The 20,264-nt window shown below is 36.1% G+C and overlaps 1 protein-coding gene across 1 annotated transcript in view; it reads right to left on the reverse strand.

The window, feature by feature from the left end:
- The window catches only part of LOC131192953 (contactin-3-like), a 226,197-nt gene extending 210,145 nt beyond the window's left edge, over positions 1-16,052 (reverse strand). The window contains exon 1 of the mRNA XM_058172593.1: positions 15,961-16,052. The gene's annotated coding sequence lies outside the window, so the exon portion shown is untranslated. The remainder of the gene's footprint in view (positions 1-15,960) is intronic.
- Positions 16,053-20,264: the final 4,212 nt, after the last annotated feature.

The following is a 20,264-nucleotide window of genomic DNA, read 5'->3' on the forward strand; positions in this document are numbered from 1 at the left end:
TATCTCCGTGGTCATGTGACCGGCATGACTCAACACCAAAGGTGCATGGAACGCTGTTACCTTCCCACCAAAGGTGGTCCTTATTTTTTCTACTTGCATTTTTACGTGCTTTTGAAACTGCTAGGTTGGCAGAAGCTGGGACAATAACGGGAGCTCACCCCGTTACACGGCAGCACTAGGGATTCGAACTGCTGAGCTGCCGACCTTTCAATTGACAAGCTCAACGTCCTAGCCCCTGAGCCACTGTGTCCCTCTAACTGAACAGTAGTTACATCAATTTATTCAGTAACTGTTTGATGTTATGATGGCATTGTAGAAATGGACTTATGAGAACTCTTCAAAGTGGCAGCCATAGCAGCATCTTCAATGTCATATGATCAAAATTTTGGCACTTGGCAATCAAACCACATTTACTGTATGTCCACTGTGGCGTCCTGCAGACATGTTCTCCTTCTCTGTGAGACCTGCCTCTGCTTTAAGCCCTTCCCCATCTCTGCCTTTTTGGCCATCCTGAATAACCAGCCAGGGGTCCTGCTGATAACCTGTCCTACCTGAAAGGCTTAGTGCAGGCCTGCTTCAGATCCACCTGGCCCTGAATGCAAAAGTCCAGGGGAGATCCTTTGTCAGCAGCAGTTTCTACGAAGAACTGCCGCCAATATGTAAAATCTATCTGCCATGGTTCTCTGCTGCTTTCAAAGACCCAAAAAAAGCAGTGGGGGCAGTAGCAGGCGCCATTCTTTAACAGAATCTCAGCCATGCTATTCAAGGCAGACAAAAGGACCTGGAGGAGATAAGTGGGTGGAGGGAACTGAAACAGAGACAGTTGAAGCAGGATAGGAAAAAAATGAGGAGCTTGCCTAACCATCACACACTCCTGGTCTACAATCACAACCTGTACTTCCACGACTGCTGCCCTAAGTCACTGGTATTTTACCTTAAACCATTTTGCTTTAGTGACAGAAATTCCAGTCACAATGAGGGTCATAATCCAATGGTTAACTGTATGACTGTATGTATCTCCCAAGAATCCTTTTAGTAGGTCATGCAGACGAAGAGGATCAAAATTTTAATAATTTTGGGGGAAGCAGAGCTGAAAGGCAAATAATTCCTTTAAGTCTTGCAGAGACCTCAGAAACTCCTTTCATCCTTCAAAAAATAAAAAAAATAAATCCCACTTCAGGGAGGTTTTAAAGTATAAATTGGATGTCTGAATTCTCTTCAAGGATTATGGCATTTATTTTGCCCCTTAACCCTCACAAAGAAACTTACTGTTTTTCACTCTTATACATAATTTCCTATCACCTTCCTTCAGTCTGAAGCTCCAGAATTGGCAGAATTCACAGGTCTGATTGTTAGGGACTCCTACTCTAAAGTGATCTGCAACCATTGTGATAAACAAATATACCGCTGTTCTTTACAGCTTCACTTTTCTTTCGTAAGTTTTATTTTTATAATGATGAAATAGTCATTTTTGAAGCTAAATAACAAAAGAGGTCAGAATAGCAAATAAGAAATTTATTCTATGTCTTCATATTTCTCATTAAATTTCTAAGGAAAATATCTCAGCCTTAAAGGTCACCACTATCCCAAGGGTCCTTGAGTGGCTCAGACTGCTAAGACAGTCTGTTATTAACAGCAGCTGCTTGCAATTACTGCAGGTTCAAGTCCCACCAGGCCCAAGGTTGACTCAGCCTTCCATCCTTTATAAGGTAGGTAAAATGAGGACCCAGATTGTTGGGGGCAATAAGTTGACTTTGTATATAATATACAAATGGATGAAGACTATTGCTTGACATAGTGTAAGCCGCCCTGAGTCTTCGGAGAAGGGCGGGATATAAATGCAAATTTTTTTTAAAAAAGTCATCCAGGACACTTCACTGCAAAGTTGGTCCAATTTCTAAACTCCATTTTATAATATATATGCTCTGCAGATTGAAAAATAATCTCTTCTGATCTCATAATATTAAAGCACCTGCTGATATACATGCATAATTCATTTTACACTAAGAATTCTTATGATGTGACAGTGACTCATCTTCTACATCTAGATCCTACTCAGTCATATGTAACAATTTATTCTCATTAAGTCACTTCTTACCTTAGCAATTAACCAATTAGCTATAAGACACATAGTATCAATAGCAGAGTATCAGAAATATAATATGGAAGTAGTTGAAAAAAAAAGTCAGATATTTTGATATACTGTACTGTTTCACAGAAAATGGAAGATGTGATTCTAGCTCTTTAGGAAATGTTATATTATAAAACTACTTCAGCTTCATTTTCTCATCATCTGCCCAAACTTAGCCTGTGTTGACTAATTACGGATAAGAACATTTTATTTATATTTTCATTAATGTGAACAAATTAATGCCTTTGGATTCAAGATGTTTCTAATGTTTATTTTTTGCATTCTTTGGGACTAAAATAATATGTGTTTTAAGTCTAAGGTCAGATTATTTTAAGTCAGTCATTTTAAAAATATAGATTACATAGTAGGCAAATGTTTTAGGAAATAAATATATTTTATTACCTTTTCTTTCTGAATAAAAAAGAATAATCCTCTTATCTTCATTAATTTACTATTTAATTATATGTTTACTATGCATGGTGGTTGATACTATGTTTAACTACTTAATAGTTGATGTTAACCTATAATTTTCACTTTCCATTTTTACTCCAAAATGAGCTCTCCTAAATCTTAAATACTGACCTTTGAAACATGGAAGGAAGACGACTCAGGAAATTATACATCTGCAAACCTGATACCAACATTGGGAAAATTTGTCAGAATACCCTTAACTATTTTTTAATGATGTTCCTAAACTTACAGATTGGAGGAATGTCATGGGGAGGTCCCTGGAATAGTTCAACTTTTGGGTGTCTAGGATATGAATGGCAATCTCTTTGATTAGCAGTTGTAAGTCTAAAAAAAGTTGCACAGTATCTCAAAAAACTTCACTGAAGACCAAAGGTTAAAAAAATCCCATCTCCAACCACACAGTTTTTTCCTCATCATTCATAACCAAGTATCCTAGCATTGGGTCTAGGCATTAACAGTGTCACCTGAGTAGCCTGGATTGAGATATACCATTTGATATGTTCTGCATATTAATGACTTAATGACCAAGCTGGCAGATGACTTCATCCAGTGGTTCCATACTGATGTTAAACATATTAATGACCTGGATAAATGATTAATAACTCATTATTGTCATGGTTTATCACACACTCAGCCAAGTGAATAGACTGGATTTGCATTTTTATTCCCTTACTGAAGGATTTGGGATAGGCAGATGTTCATGTCTGATGGTATTAATTCCTAATTGATTAGGATGTATGCTGTTCCAAGTAAAACTGTCTTTTCCAATTGACTGATGGTGATTTTGTCAATGCCAGCAGTGTTCAGTGTTCAAGTAGTTTCCCAGATGCTTTGGGATTGCACTCAAGGTACTTTTTATTAATGGTACCATCTTTGATTTCTTTTGCCTTAGTTTATTTATTTCTATTTGCAGTTCTTTGTCATCTATTCTGCTGTCTACAGGTACTGCTACATCCACTATCCAGATTTATTTATTTTTTTGGTCTTTCCTATTGACAAGTATGTTATGTGGCAGGGGCTTATTCTAACATCTCAGAACACTTTAACTTTCTCATTTTCTATTACTTTGTCTATGTTGTGGTTCCATCAGTTGTTGCTTATAGACAAATGGTATTTCTTGCAGATATTCTAATGCAACATTGTTGCTACTTGTCATGCTGTTGTTTGTAGTCAATCTATGTCGGGGTAGTCAACCTTTTTATACCTACCGCCCACTTTTGTATCTCTGTTAGTAGTAAAATTTTCTAACTGCCCACCGGTTCCACAGTAATGCACCATGTATCGTCGTCTGTGCATGCCTTTCGCGCATCGTGAATTGGATTTGGGGGGGGCGCCGGCTACTAGCTCTGCTTGTCTGTTACAGCTGGGTGGTGTGGGGGGAGATGCACAAGCTATTCTGGGACGAGGCTCTTTTGTTTTTGGTCGCACTATAGCGCAATTTAGTTTCACTTATGTAACATGAACTAAACTTATGCATGGGCAATACAAATAGTATATTTTCAAAAATTTAAATTGTCAAGGGGAATTTTATGAAAACCTAATGAAAATGTTTTTAAATAATGCTATGAAAATGTTTTAAAAAGTCAATTAAATTTAAAAAAAAAAGGAAAGTGCTTCAGTATTGGACAAAACCCCTAACGCCCATCATGAAAGCTGGAACGCCCACTAGTGGGCGGTAGGGACCAGGTTGACTACCACTGATCTATGTGAACTTCTTGCAGCAACTAACTGGGTAATTCACTGTTTCTCCAGCTTCTTTGCAAAGGTGGTATTTGTTATCTGTCTTTTCTATTTTGGCTTTGTATACATTTGTTCTTAAGGCTTGGCCTTGTGCAGCCAGAATGAGCCCTTCTGTTTCTTTAGTATTATCATGGTTGAATGCACTTTTAGCCAGATGTTGAGATTAGTATTTCCTTTCTTCTTAGCTTAAATTAATTTATATTAATTTTATCTTCTTTTTAAAAACTTTCAATAAAAATTATATAAAAAAGAAATGTCAAACAAAAATGTTGAAATATAAACAATGAAGAATGGGTAAATGTATATAATTTATTGTAATTCATGACCACAAGCAATCTGTTTATATTTTCAAGTGGGCTATTTATTAAATTTAACATGTTCAAAATCCAGTTATTCAGGTTAGAATGAAAGATTCAAAACAAAAAATAAAATCAACATGAAAAGGACCAAAGACCGAAAATTCTGATCACTGAATTAGTGAACTGACAACCAAGCCTCCACTCCACATTCACTCACCACTATGTCTACATTATGTCTCAATCAGACTACAAACCAACTGATATCTATATACAAGGAGATTAATCTCCAAACACCTCTTTCAGTTCATCAGAAAAAAATATATGATTTTAAACAGAGGCAGAAGCTGGAAATCAACTTTCAGAAGAGGTATTAGGTTTACTCCCTCTCCCCAGGAACCTGGACTAGAATATTTCAGATACCTGGAAAAATACAGAAATAATTGAAACAGAAGAAAAAATAATTTAAGTCAAAGTTCCCCAATCTTTCTGGCTTTGCAGACCGAGGGTGGGCGAGAAAGGGGATGGTTCTGTGTCAGCAGTGGGCAAGCACGCATTTGCACAAGTGGCAGGCACAAACAACCACCACTCTTTCAAATAGAGCACACACACGTGCTTGCTAACTGCTCACACAAGTGGGGATGCAAGCATGTGCTCAAATACCACTTCTGCGGCCCGGAACTGACTCAAGGTCCAGTGGTGGGCCACTGCCTGGCTGTTGGGGATCCCTGATTTAAATGATTGATAAAAATGTTTAGAAATGTTGTTTAAAATTAAAATTAAGAGCCCAAACACTAAGTACATGCTTGATGGTCACTACCTTACAGACGACCCCCACCCTGTCAAAGACCTTGGAGTCCTCATATCTAATGATCTAAGTGCCAAAGCCCACTGCAACTACATAGCAAAAAAGGCTCTAAGAGTTGTTAACCTAATCCTGCATAGTTTCTTTTCCAAGAACACCACACTGCTGACCAGAGCATATAAAACATTTGCTAGGCCAATTCTTGATTACAGCTTGCCTGTCTGGAATCCATACTATATTTCTGACATCAATACAGTTGAGCGTGTCCAGAGGTATTTTACGAGAAGAGTTCTCCACTCCTCCGCAACCAACAAAATACCTTATTCCACCAGACTTGATATCCTGGGTCTAGAAAACTTGGAACTCCGTCGCCTTCGACAGGACCTGGTTTTAGCTCATAGAATCATCCGTTGTAACGTCCTTCCTGCCAACGACTACTTCAGTTTCAACTACAATAACACAAGAGCTACCAATAGATTTAAACTTAATGTCAACCGCTCCAGTTTGGATTGCAGAAAATATGATTTCTGTAACAGAATTATCTGTGCTTGCAATGCATTACTTGACTCTGTGGTCTCTTCTCATAACCCCAAAAGCTTTAAACAAAATCTATCCACTGTTGACCTCACCCCATTCCTAAGAGGACTCTAAGGGGTATGCATAAGAGCACAAACGTGCCTACCGTTCCTGTCCTTTTGTTTCTTTCCCTATATATATATATGCTTAAACTTCCTTGTTTCTCCTCATATATTTGTTTATATATTATATAATCTTTTAGTGTTATGCTTGTATATATTGTTTTGACAAAATTAAATAAATAAATAAATAAATAAATAAAATTAATGTTACAGATTCTTTTTTGTATTAGAGCTGAATACTGTCAGTAGTACTTATGTTATCTATACAAGCTTAGTACATGTGCATTTTCTGCAATGTAGAACCTCTTTACTGTAGAGATACCTCTAAATTAGGAGCAGATTAGCATAATTTCGTTGTTTGCACAGCACCTTATGCTTTTTTCCACAGAAGATCCTTTTAAGTTACTTTCTAAGATTTGAACAACTGTTATTTTTATCTCTTTTGCCAATAAATAACTGCTTGTGAATACTTAAAGCCCCAAAGGGATTTAATTTGATTTTGTCTTTTCATATTTTTAAAGTAAAGATTGATTTTATTTATGTCTAGTGAGATCAATCCAGCTCCCCAAAGTGAGGAGGAAAATAGCTGATTTCTCTAGCTGCACACTCAAATTTACAGAACCAAGAAATTGTACTACAGAATTTATTTCATTTTTTTTCCTATTAATTTAACAAAAAGTAACCCAGGGTATGAGATCACTAAGTCTCTCATACAGTTGGGCTAGGGAAAAGATGTCAGGTGTGGCACTCAAAAATATAGATAACAAGATCATACCATAAGAAATTTTAGGCTATTAACCTCAGAAGCTTATGGAACAGAATCCAATTAACATATTAAAAATTAAAATAGGTGGGGTTAATTTTGCAAATTCATAAATAACATAGCTTGGGAATTTTATTTATTTATTATGTCTTACATACATTTTATAAGCATATAGTTGAATGGTGTTTTTTTTAAAAAAAAAAACTCAATTTAAACTCACCTGACTTTCAAGATAATTTCACTTGTACAGGTTTCATTTTCTAAGAACATCAGCATTTGGTATAGAATACTGACCCAGTGGAATAAGGGAAGAAATTAATGTTTCCGCATGGGGCAGCACAAAAAATATTTACTTATACTATTTATTTATTTATTCATTTATTAAACAAATTTATTTAGCTGCCCAACTCAAACAGTGAAATTCTATTCTGCAACCAAGATTATCAATTTATGAAGTAGAGCAGAGAAAAAATGCCCTTGTATTACAAACTATAATGAAAAAAGCAAAACATAAAATATATTTTATAAATCAATATAATCAGATATGAAGAGAACCTTAGTCCCAGAAAGATTACATTTTCAAGCAATAAACATTGTTACAGCATTCTGTTACTTTGCCAATTTTATTAAATTTGATTAATATAAAATAAGTACACTGGCCATCTAATCATAAATAGCCAACACAATTATATAAAACCGAGAATAATTTACTCAACTTCTATTAAATGCATAATTCAGGATAATAAATGTCAGTGCAGAATATTTGCTGCTATGTCAAGTCACAAATTGCATTTTAGAATTTTTATGAACTAGAAACACTAGTTCTATAAACTCTGATTGTACACTTAATGAAAAAGAAAGCTGAAATATTGCATCAAATACATTAATTTGTATAATCATTCTAATAAATATACACATATAAAATAACGTCATTGCAAGTGAAAGGCAGGAAGAGATAAACAAATCAGTGCTGAATTCTATGTGATGTCTCCTCAGTTTTCATTTCTGTTTTGAAAAAGCTCTCCACACTTGAACGAGGTATTTAACTTCAAGTGGAGTTTGGGGAAAACACTTACATTGAATCCATGACATTTTATATCATTAAGTACATAGAATTCTCTTCTAAATCACATTTCTTTTTAAAATTTTACATACAAGTGCGGAAAAGAAGTCATCTGAATATGTGGAACCAAGCTATCAATAACATTCCTAGGTTGTTGTTTTTTTAAAAAAAAATGTGGTTCATTGGACAGTCAGCCCAATGTTTAGAATGGATTTGGCATTTGGCAAGGACCTGGGATAGGCAAATGTGGAAATTTAATGGTGTTAAAGGTATTGTCGCAGGATGAAAGTTGTTCTAAGTAAAGCTGCCTTTTGCAATTGATTGATGGTGATTTTTGTCAATTCCAATGGTGTCCAAATGGTGCTTCAGTTGTTTTGGTATTGTACCCAAGGCATCTATTACTTTTGGTACTACCTTTGCTTTCCTTTGTCACAGTTATTTTATTTCTATTTGCAGGTCATTCTATTTTATTATCTTTGCCAGTTCTCTTTCTTCTACTTCGATATGTCTAAGTACTGCCTTGTCCACTATTTTTTGCCTTTCTTATCAACAGCTGTTAAGTATTGCATGTTACTACTACTACTACTACTACTACTACTACTACTACTACTACTATGGTTCATTGCACAGTCAGCCAGACGTTCAGACTGGATTTGGCATTTTTGTCTATCTATTGAGTCTTTTCTAAGAACTGGGATAGGAAGAGCTGGATGTTGATGGTATTACAGATATCATCGCAGGATGAAAGCTATTCTGAGTAAAGCACCTTTTGCAATTGACTGATGTCAATTTGTCAATGGCAATAGTGTTCAAGTGGTATTCCAGTTGTTTGGGGATTGCACCCTAGGGTAAAGGTAATAGCAGGGGAAGGCTCCTATTATTATTGAGACTACCTCTGCTTGCTTTTGCCATAGTCATTCTATTTGTCTTTGTATTTTGTGATTTTCTCCAGTTCTTTCTCTTCTATTCTGCTATCTCCAAGTACTGCCACGTCCACTATCCAGACTTTCTTATCCACAACTGATAAGTCTGTAAATATATAGTAGCTGCCTGTCTGTTTGAATTCTGAAGTTACAGAGCAATTTAGCTTGTTCATTTTCTATGACTTTCTAAGCCATAGGAATTATATGATTTTCTATGATTAATGGTGAATTTGTCAATGCCGATGGTGTTCAAATAGTGTTCCAATTGTTTTGGGATTGAACCCGAGGTGCCTATGACTATTAGTACCACCTTTGCTTTCACAGTAATTATTTGGAATTGAAGATGAACTGACAGTAAGCCAAAATAGTAAGCCAAAAGATGAACTGACAGTAAGCCATTTGTCTGCTGAGGAAGACCGAACTCATTCTGGTCTTCATTCCTTCCAAAAAAAGACTTCATATTTTTGTAAAAAGAGATCAATAGTCAAGGCCTTCTATCAGTAATCAAGACTAACCACAAGACTTCTAAAAGTCTTGTGGTCAGCCACAGTTTCTATCAGAAAAAGAGAGCTTGGTTAAAACTATGATAATTCTATTAATATATACCAAGTTGATTGATTTACTGAATTATATGTGATGATACTTCTGAAGACTGCTTAAGCACTTCGTTGATTTAAAAATACAGAAGACTTGTAATTCCTCAAATTGGATTTGTTGCACATCAAGTGTGTTGGTATGCATTTAGTAATATTTACATAGTACAAGAAAGCAAAGGTAGCAATAGCAATAGCACTTACACTTATATACCACTTTACCGTACTTTATAGTCCTCTCTAAGTGGTTTTACAGAGTCAGCATATTGCCCCCAACAATCTGGGTCCTCATTTTACCCAACGTCAGAAGGATGGAAGGCTAAGTCAACGTTGAGCCTGGTGAGAATTGAACTGCCAAATTGCAGGCAGCCAGCAGGAAGCAGAAGTAGCCTGCAGTACTGTACTCTAACGACTGCATCACCATGGCTCAAGTACTACTAATACGAATAGACACCTTGGGTGCAATGCCAAAACTACATATGTGAAACCCTTTCTCACCTCAACCTCTTTCTATGCTTAAATAATTGGTAGACACTTTTATTCACATTCTAGGAAAAGTGCTTTCACTAATGGTAGTATCTGCAGAATTATATTTTTGAGGAAAATAACTTAATATCTATTCTGTTGTCATTTGAATAGCAATCAAGATCTTCTCAAATTTTGACTGTTATTTCTTTTAATTAAAAAGTATTTCATGAGTTTGTATATGTATGTAGTATGCAATTTTGTACTGATTTTATTATTTGTTTTATAAACTGCTTAGGGAACCTTTGAAAAACAAAATTTAACAAATATAAAAATACATAATAAACACATCAGACAGAGCTCAACTCCCATAAAAAATAACTAGGCACAAAATTTCATATTTGAAATTATTTCTCAATCAGTGCTTTTTTTATATAAAAAAGATTCTATTATCTTGAATTATTTATTAAAAAAATAATAAAGGCAAGATAAAAATAAATATTTCACTATATTTAATCATCCGTTACTATTGTACTCTAACTCTCCACACAGTACAGGTCCTTTATTATTTGTTAAATAAGGGATATTGTTGCAGAGAGTGCCATCAAGTGTTATTGTTAGGAAGCACTGAATTGTCTCTATGTTAATGGCAAAGGTTTTGATTAGCATTAAGGGACTCCTTAAGTTGCCCTAAAATCCATGAACCAACTCTTTGAATCACTAAATATCAAAAGCTTTCCACTTCATTCTTGCAGTTTAATATATCATTTAGTAATTTGTTTCAGAATGTATTTGTATAGACTTGTGAATATGATGCACACCTAAAGATAGTAAAGTCCAGGTAATTTTTAATAACGCTTAAAGTTCTATAGGGCATTTTACCCTTTAAAATATATAAAAATGCCTTTCAAACAATATTCTGTTCACTCAAAATACAAGAATATAATTTTTTATAAGAGCCTACAACTAGACAATACTTCCTACATATACTAAGAAAAAATGAACTGTGCTCAGTTGTATTTGCTATATATTTCTGGTATTTTAAATTACACACATGAACAGAGCACTATAAATTCTCTTATGCTTCCAAAATCTGATTTAGCAGTTGAAGAAGCCTGATCTCCATTAAAGAAATAATTTTTTTATCAGAAACTAAGCATCTATATCTAAATCCACGATTAGTCCTTTGATGCTGATGTTATATGAAGTGGTTTGATTTTTGCTCCTAGACTTTTAATAGATTAAAGAAAACCTATTTTAATTCTCCAGTCCAAATTGTTGTATTGCATTTCACCTTTCTTCAAAGTGTTTCCATTTTTCCTTTGATAGAACTATGATATTCAAAACTTTGTATAATTCTTCGGACTAAATTCCAGAAAACAGTGGCCATATTTTCTGAATTACAGGAACAGGAAGAGCACACACTACTCAAATTAAAGTGTGATATTTTATAGGATGCCATGATACACTTTAATACTTTTATGAATGACTTGGATGAAGAGGAATGCTTATTAAATCTACAGATTCTACAATCAAAGCTGAATAGGTAGTCCTGGAAGAGAAAAAGTCAGTATAAAAATGTATTAACTTAGGTAAGAATTTTTCTTACAAAAGATGGGATAAACAAAACAAAATAGAATTGTACACTTCCACATGCTATTACTAGAATGTAAGTACCTTCAAAGGCAGCCCACTCCTTTTTAGCAATTCTCATCTGAACTGTAGCATATTTCATTCAACAGTTATTTCCAATTTTTTTCATAAGTTTTGAGCACTGAATGGTTGCTATGGGGAGGAAGTGATAGGAAAATGTGATAGATGAGTGATGATGGATGGATGGATGGATGGATGGATGGATGATGGATGGATGGAAAAATAGATAGATCTGTAATTTTTTTCAGGCAGAAACCTATAGAGGTAACCTATACGTAACTCTTAGGTAACTTGGGGTTTTTTTAGACATTAGCAGACAAAAAATTAATTTTCCCAGTAAGCAATATAGATTTAAACATGCATTATTTTTCAATGCTCACAGCCACCAGAGGTATATCAAGGAAACAAATTATTTTATGATAGCCATAGGCAATACAGTAAGTTACATAATCATGCATGTAATGCTGATACACTTATTTCATGCAAATAAAGCAGAATATCTTGATAAAAAATACATAGAAATTCAACCAAATTGCAAAACAATGTGGATCATTCATGTTTACAAAAATACATAGAAATTCAACCAAATTGCAAAACAATGTGGATCATTCATGTTTACAAACATGTATTGATACTTGTTTTTTTCATATATTTCTGAGTAACCCAAAAAATATCAATTAGTCCCAACCATGGTATTTTTTCACAAATCCAATGTAAATTTAGCTGTGATTAATTAATTACAGGAAGATTTATCTGATAATTCTATTCCATAATGATAAATGTATAGGTTCAAATACAGTTAGGAAGAAAAGCAATCCAATTTATATAAAAAATTCAGCTAATCCTAACAAGAGGAATATTAAAGAGCACTGAATGGACTACTCCAAAATCTGTTCTAAATAATGTTCTGATGTCCCAGAACTGGTAGAGGGAGTGGCAAGACTCACTTTATTGCCCACATAGAAATGTGCCCAGTTCTACAGAATCACAAGACGTAGTCTGTATCCTATCAAATCTCAATTAAAAGTATCCAGAAATTGCAGGATTTAAAGCCTTACATATTTCTAAATAAGAACTGTACTCTAAAAGTCATATGGAAACAGATCTGAAAATACCAGAAAATCTTTCTGTTTTCCTAAATCACTTACTTTGTACTTTGAAAAACTACGAAACCTAGTTGTGTCCCAACTTTCAGACATGACATTTTTCAATAATAATTTACCTGCAGGTTAAGAGTTAATATTCTAGCTTCAGTTTCTGTCAAGCACTATTTTTAAAGCTTTTTTTTAAATAAGCTTTTGAAGCCAAGCTTTTTTTTAGAATAATTTCCACACCTATCTGCAGGCAACCCACAAATGTTATTTGCAGTGTGATAAAAAAAAGAGATTGAACATTTGTTAGAAATTCTTACTTCTTGAAAAAATTATTGTAATGATTTTAGATAATTCTTATATGGAACTCTGTGTGCAATGTTCCCAGTCAACAAGTCTCCAAAGTGCCTTTAAAACTTGGACCACAACCTTCAGAATAGTATAATACAGGTATTTATTAAATAGGTTTATATAACCATCCATCTATCAGTGGAACTTTGGGCAGCAAATAAAGGTTGAATTTTATTATCACATCTACAATTTGCAAGCCTACATGAATGTATGGGTATGCATGGAGGATTTTCTAGTTGAGAAATGTTCACACGAACAATCAGAATTCTGGTCCACTCCATTCATACTTTTTGCCTGGATACAAACAAAGCAAGTTACCAATCAGAAATTCTTTACTATTGTTAAAGAATTATGTTTGGGATTATCAGCATATAAAACAGGATCTAATAATTTAGGAAGAAATCAGGATGGAATATTGCTGAAACTATACTCAACCTGTGGGAAAATATGTGCAATAGTGCAAACCTATATACTTTGAATACAGTACTATACAATTCAGCACTTCACCTCCAAGTAACAGCATAGAGATTGAAGCCATTCTATGCATATAGAGGTAAACTTGGTAACCAGAAATAAACTCTTTTGAATTAAATGGGCCTTGATCCCATATATTTAAATAAAAATTGCAACAAAATGCCATAGAAAGTCAACTGTGATCCAGTCCAGGAAAGCATGAATTATTCAAAGCCACTCTATCCAATGCAGTTTTTAAAAAATCCATAGTAATGCTAATTAATCTACCATTGCAACAAAACATAATTCAATGTAGCAGGGTGCAAAACTAAATTCAGCAGAAAAATGAGCAAACAGATAAAAACATATTTTTTAAAAAACAGTCTAATAAAGAAGGCTTTAAAAAACATGACTTGCTGGATATGCTGAAGACTCAAACCACAGAGGAAGATTCCTGAACATTGTAACTGGAGTTATTCATCTGAAAACTATACAAACTGTTAACAAATTGCAATGAATGAAAAAAATATTAAACTACTGAACCAAATATGTTATTGGTGATTCCTGTCCAAAGCTGGCAAAAACCCAAAACAAAGTTAATTTACTCTCAAGTTGCCTTGTTGACAAGTGTTAACAAATCCATTCTTTCAAACCTTCCCAACTGTATTCAACAAAATAAAGACACAGTTCATGAAAGAGATTTTTTTTTAATCAACAGCAGAAAACATGTGACCCCTAGCGCTCAATCAAGCTAAAGCCAAAAGAAAGATTCTGTCTGTAAGCTAGCATTAAAAAATGAATTCAAGCAGAGCAACGTTTTTCTCCACGCTAGCAAAATGGGGTATATAAGGAAGTGAGCATTTTTTTAAAAAGTTTTTTAGAAAATATATTTGATAATGCAATCTTGTTATTTATCATAAATATTAAAACAACATCCACGAGAGAACTATTATTCCCTTATAAATCACTTTTAAAGTTTTAAAATAAAGCAAGCATTTCTTAGGCATAGGTGATGCTATGGGCTAAGGACAGTTCTCACTTCTAATTCCTGATAAGATAAAAACACTTGAAGAGAGAATTCTGTTCTAGGTGAGGCTAAATTCTAGGTGAGCTTAATCTGACAATGCAACAAGAGATGATCAAGGTTCTTCGTGTTGTTACATGTTCTTCTGTACATTATGGTTTCAAGTTAACTAAGTTTCCCTGCACTCCAGCCATTATTTACAAGAATAAGGATAATGTAGCCTGTAAAAGCGCAGAGTACCACTTCAAATTCATAACCTTCTGGCTTCATTGTTTACAACAGGGTAGCATTTCAGCCCCCTGATGGGCTCCAATGATAAAGTCCCCAAATCTTATGTCTTCAATTTAAATAAAATTAGTTTCACTCTACCATACATTTGATTAAAAGTATCACCTCATGGGGCTTCCATGGGATTTACTACTAAGGCATTTAATAACAAAATGCCATTGTACTTTTACAATCGACATCTGCCCACGAGATCTGGCATTCTTATATGACTCATTCTATACTCTGCCTACTGTACCTTCAAGACAATATAAAGCTTTGGTGAATCTCGTTTTTGCAGGTATTTATTCTTACATAATGAAATGAGGACAAGAGCTGGGGGGGGGGGAGAAAGCAAGAGCAGATACTGTAATGCTGTATTCAGATGCTGCCACCAAGAACCACTCTTGCAGTCTTTTCCTTCTTGCTGAACGGAATTAGGTAGCCTTCATTTTCCCTTGGCAATATTAAAAAGGGAGCTTTGGAAGGCAAAGAAGGTGGGGGGGGCAGAACTCAAACCGATTCGCTCGTTTCAAGGCATAACGCATTCGCAGGTCGTCCCGAAAATAAGATCAGGCTGAAGGAAAAGATGCAGCGGAGAGAAAACTTGAGCTCATTTCATTTAAAGACCCTGCTTTAAAGATACGGGTTTGCCCTGTACGTGCCGGTCGCATAAGGTCAGGAGAGAAAACGTTTCGCAGTCCGCTCCCATTCTGAACTCTAGTTACTGGGCTGGCAGCCCCAAATACGGCAAACAAATTAATTAGAATAGAATAGAATAGAATTTTTTATTGGCCGAGTGTGATTGGACACCCAAGGAATTGGTCTTGGTGCATATGCTCTCAGTGTACATTAAAAAAAAGATACGTTCATCAACAATTCTAAAGTACAACAATTAATGATAGTCATAGGGTACAAATAAGCAATCAGGAAATTAATTAATTGGAACAAACAGTAAATGCCCCCCTCCCCAAAAAACTTTACTTTCAAAGTTTATAGGGGGGAGGAAAAAGGAGAATGTGATAAAACGTACTATCCGCCTTACCCTGGATTTCCCTCCCTCGACCCATGCAACTCACCCAGAAGAAACCCCGCAAGGTGTTCACTCCCGCAGGACGCAAAATGCAACCCGGGTTCGGACAGCGCCCCCTCCCCCACTAGGGGTCGCCCCTTCGGAAAAAGTTTCCCTTCTCAGCCCTCCTCCGCCTGCCCTTCTGCTCCTTTCCCGTCTCCCACCTCCTCTCCTCCGGCTGGGCTCGCCTGAGTCTTCGTTGCTTTCCCTTACGCAAAGGGCAGCGGCGAGTTTATAATCCTGGCGGCTCTTCCTTGCGGCGCCCGCCGTCTCTTCTGGAACCCTGAAGCAGCGCAGCGCTGGCAGATTCACAAGGGGACGGGAGGGAAGGCGAGCGGAGGCGGAGACGGGAGTGCGCGGAACCAGCTCTTCCAAAACCCGCGAGCGAGCGCGCGGGCGGCCAAGCACCTGCTTTCGCGCCGCGCCGGAATTTCTCTCCCACGTTCGCGCGCCCGCCTTCCCAGATGCACCTCGCGCAGCTCCGGCTTTCTTGCCGCTCGCCGCCCGTCTAGCTCGGCTTCTTCGCTTTTCGCGCCGTCTTGCGGGCGCCGCCGCTCCTCAACGTGCCTTGCCTCCCCACCCCCTCCACAAGGTGGTGTCACTTGTCGCGAAGAAAATTTGGCAGATGAGGAGGAGGAAGCGCGCTTCGCGCGTGTGGGTGTAGGTAACCCCAACTCCAGTCCGTGGCGTTTGGGGTAGGGGAGGCAAGGCGCGCGTTCTTCCTTCCCTCCCTCTGAAGAAGTCTAGCCCGGCAGTTCTTCCACCGGTTTTTCTCCTTTGGCTGAATCTTTGTAGTTACTTAAATAAGTGCTAGGCATTGTCCATAGGTTGCATCCTATTCTTTTTGTACGTAGACACCTTGCCTTTCTATGCTCTTGCCTCTCTGTGTGGAATACACATACATACTGCACGCACCAGTAACTTTCACAAGCCAAGATGACGTCAAAATGATGGCAGGTACATCATTGTATAACTGATATGACGGTTTGGTTTTTAATGTGCCTCTATTTGCCTCCCCTTTCCCCACCCATGAACCCTTTGCAAACAAGTAATAGCCGTCACACAATCCCTTTTCAGGACAAACCAGGTTGTGCGTTCCCATTTTTTTCAGTGTTTTTTTACCTAAGAGATTTTAAATCAGTCCACCAAAATACCAATTTTTATATTTCCTATCAGCCAAACTACATGTTCTTCACGACACTAAAATATTACCTTCATTTAATTGGAAGCAACTGTCACATCTTATTTTTTTACATTCATTTCTCATTCATTCCAATTGAACATTATTATCTATATTTTTCCATACATAACATAACATAATAACAGAGTTGGAAGGGACCTTGGAGGTCTTCTAGTCCAACCCCCGGCCCAGGCAGGAAACCCTACACCATTTCAGACAAATGGCTATCCAACATTTTCTTAAAAATTTCCAGTGTTGGAGCATTTACAACTTCTGCAGGCAAGTTGTTCCACTTATTGATTGTTCTAACTGTCAGGAAATTTCTCCTTAGTTCTAAGTTGCTTCTCTCCTTGATTAGTTTCCACCCATTGCTTCTTGTCCTGCCTTCAGGGGCTTTGGAGAATAGCTTGACTCCCTGAGATATTGGAACACTGCTATCATGTCTCCCCTTGTCCTTCTTTTCATTAAACTAGACATACCCAGTTCCTGCAACTGTTCTTCATATGTTTTAGTCTCCAGTCCCCTAATCATCTTTGTTGCTGTTCTCTGCACTCTTTCTAGAATCTCAATATCTTTTTTACATCGTGGTGACCAAAACTGAATGCTATATTCCAAGTGTGACCGTACCAAGGCATTATAAAGTGGTATTAACACTTCATGTGATCTTGATTCTATCCCTCTGTTTATGCAGCCCAGAATTGTGTTGGCTTTTTTGGCAGTTGCTGCACACTGCTGGCTCATATCTAAATGGTTGTCCACTAGGACTCCAAGATCCCTCTCACAGTTACTACTATTGAGCAAGGTACCACATATACAGTATCTGTGCATTTTGGGTTTTTTGCCTAAATGTAGAACCTTACTTTTTTCACTGTTGAATTTCATTTTGTTAGATAGTGCCCAATGTTCAAGTCTGTCAAGATCCTTCTGTATTCTGAAGCCTATCTTCTGGAGTGTTGGCTATTCCTGCCAGCTTGGTATCATCTGCAAATTTGATGAATTCCCCATCTATCCCCTCATCCAAGTCATTGATGAAGATGTTGAAGAGTACTGGGCCTATTGTATTCTTCTGCAAATATTGTAGCTTCACTCTTTTTTCTTCATGACTTCCATACTTCTTTATTATTCTTTACACTACAAAAAAACTTGCCTCGTATATAGGTTCTCCATCCTTATATCTTTCTTCCAATCATTTTATATTCATTCATTTACTACATGCCCATATGAAAGTACTTACTGTACTTCTTTTAAAAATTCTGGTGCTAGACTTGTTTCAAAGCAGATATTAAACAGTCACTGTTCTTATTCACCCTTGGTTATCTGAATGGCCCAATTACTTTTGCTATATATCTTACCTGGTTTGCAATCATCTATTCATAATCGTCTACCACAATAATACTTTGCCCCAGATCACATTCAAAATATTGTACTTTTTTTTTTATTTTGTCACAACAGTATACACAAACATCAACATAAACAACAATACATCATATAAACATATATATAAGCAAAAGTATGTAACAACTATATTAATTTGATATAATGAAAGGGAACAATAGGACAGGAATGGTAGGCACTTTTGTGCTCTTATGCATGCCCCTTATAGTCCTTTTAGGAATGGGGTGAGGTCAATAGTAGACAGTTTTTGGTTGAAGTTTTTGGGATTTTGAGAAGAGACCACAGAGTCAGGTAGTGCGTTCCAAGCGTTAACAACTCTGTTACAGAAGTCATATTTTCTGCAATCAAGATTGAAGCAGTTAACCTTAAGTTTGAATCTATTGTTTGCTCTTGTATTATTGCGACTGAAGCTGAAGAAAAAAAATTTAATTTTTCCCACATAGTCAATCTGGTTTCTTTGTGATTATTACTTGCACGCAACTATCACCAACATATGGATTCCTTCTTTCATAAACAAAAACATAACAATCTAGATCGGAACAGCTGACGCTCTTTAAAATAAATGTAGTCCTTTCATTTACAATTGAATGTACACCTTCACTTCCCTGAATGTCTTCCTATGCTCCAACCCACAAGAAGAGATTCAGAGTAAGAGACCATTCAGACGTATGACAGCTTTCTCCATTCTATTAGTTTCACAATCACAACAGCGTATCTATTTCTCTTTCATTGAAATAAAGAGTGGTGCAATGGCTCAGCAGTTAAAGACACTGATTTTATGAGTTGGAAAGTTGACAAACCAAGTTCAACACCCAAGCATCGCACTACAGGATGTGATTCCCATTATTTGCCCCAATTCCTAACCTAGCAGTTCAAAAGCATGCAAATGTGAGTAGATAAATAGGTACCATTTTGGAAGGAAGGTTAGTGTGTTCCATATTTTCATGCAGGCAACACGATGATGGAAGTGTCTCTCAGACATCACAGGCTCTATTATTATTATTATTATTATTATTATTATATTTGTATACCGCCCATCTCCTGAAGGACTCAGAGCGGTTCACAGTCAAAACAACAGAAAACATATAATACATAAAAGCTAAAAGAATAGACAGTTAAATTCAATTGATGCTCTAACTTTTAAATACAAATTTAAAACCTCATTTAAACCCTTTTTAAAAATTCTGGTGCTAGACTTGTTTCAAAGCAGATATTAAACAGTCACTGTTCTTATTCACCCTTGGTTATCTGAATGGCCCAATTACTTTTGCTATATATCTTACCTGGTTTGCAATCATCTATTCATAATCGTCTACCACAATAATACTTTGCCCCAGATCACATTCAAAATATTGTACATTTTTTTTTATTTTGTCACAACAGTATACACAAACATCAACATAAACAACAATACATCATATAAACATATATATAAGCAAAAGTATGTAACAACTATATTAATTTGATATAATGAAAGGGAACAATAGGACAGGAATGGTAGGCACTTTTGTGCTCTTATGCATGCCCCTTATAGTCCTTTTAGGAATGGGGTGAGGTCAATAGTAGACAGTTTTTGGTTGAAGTTTTTGGGATTTTGAGAAGAGACCACAGAGTCAGGTAGTGCGTTCCAAGCGTTAACAACTCTGTTACAGAAGTCATATTTTCTGCAATCAAGATTGAAGCAGTTAACCTTAAGTTTGAATCTATTGTTTGCTCTTGTATTATTGCGACTGAAGCTGAAGAAAAAATTTTAATTTTTCCCACATAGTCAATCTGGTTTCTTTGTGATTATTACTTGCACGCAACTATCACCAACATATGGATTCCTTCTTTCATAAACAAAAACATAACAATCTAGATCGGAACAGCTGACGCTCTTTAAAATAAATGTAG

Source organism: Ahaetulla prasina, chromosome 2, assembly GCF_028640845.1.
Source record: "Ahaetulla prasina isolate Xishuangbanna chromosome 2, ASM2864084v1, whole genome shotgun sequence".
NCBI lineage: Eukaryota > Metazoa > Chordata > Lepidosauria > Squamata > Colubridae > Ahaetulla > Ahaetulla prasina.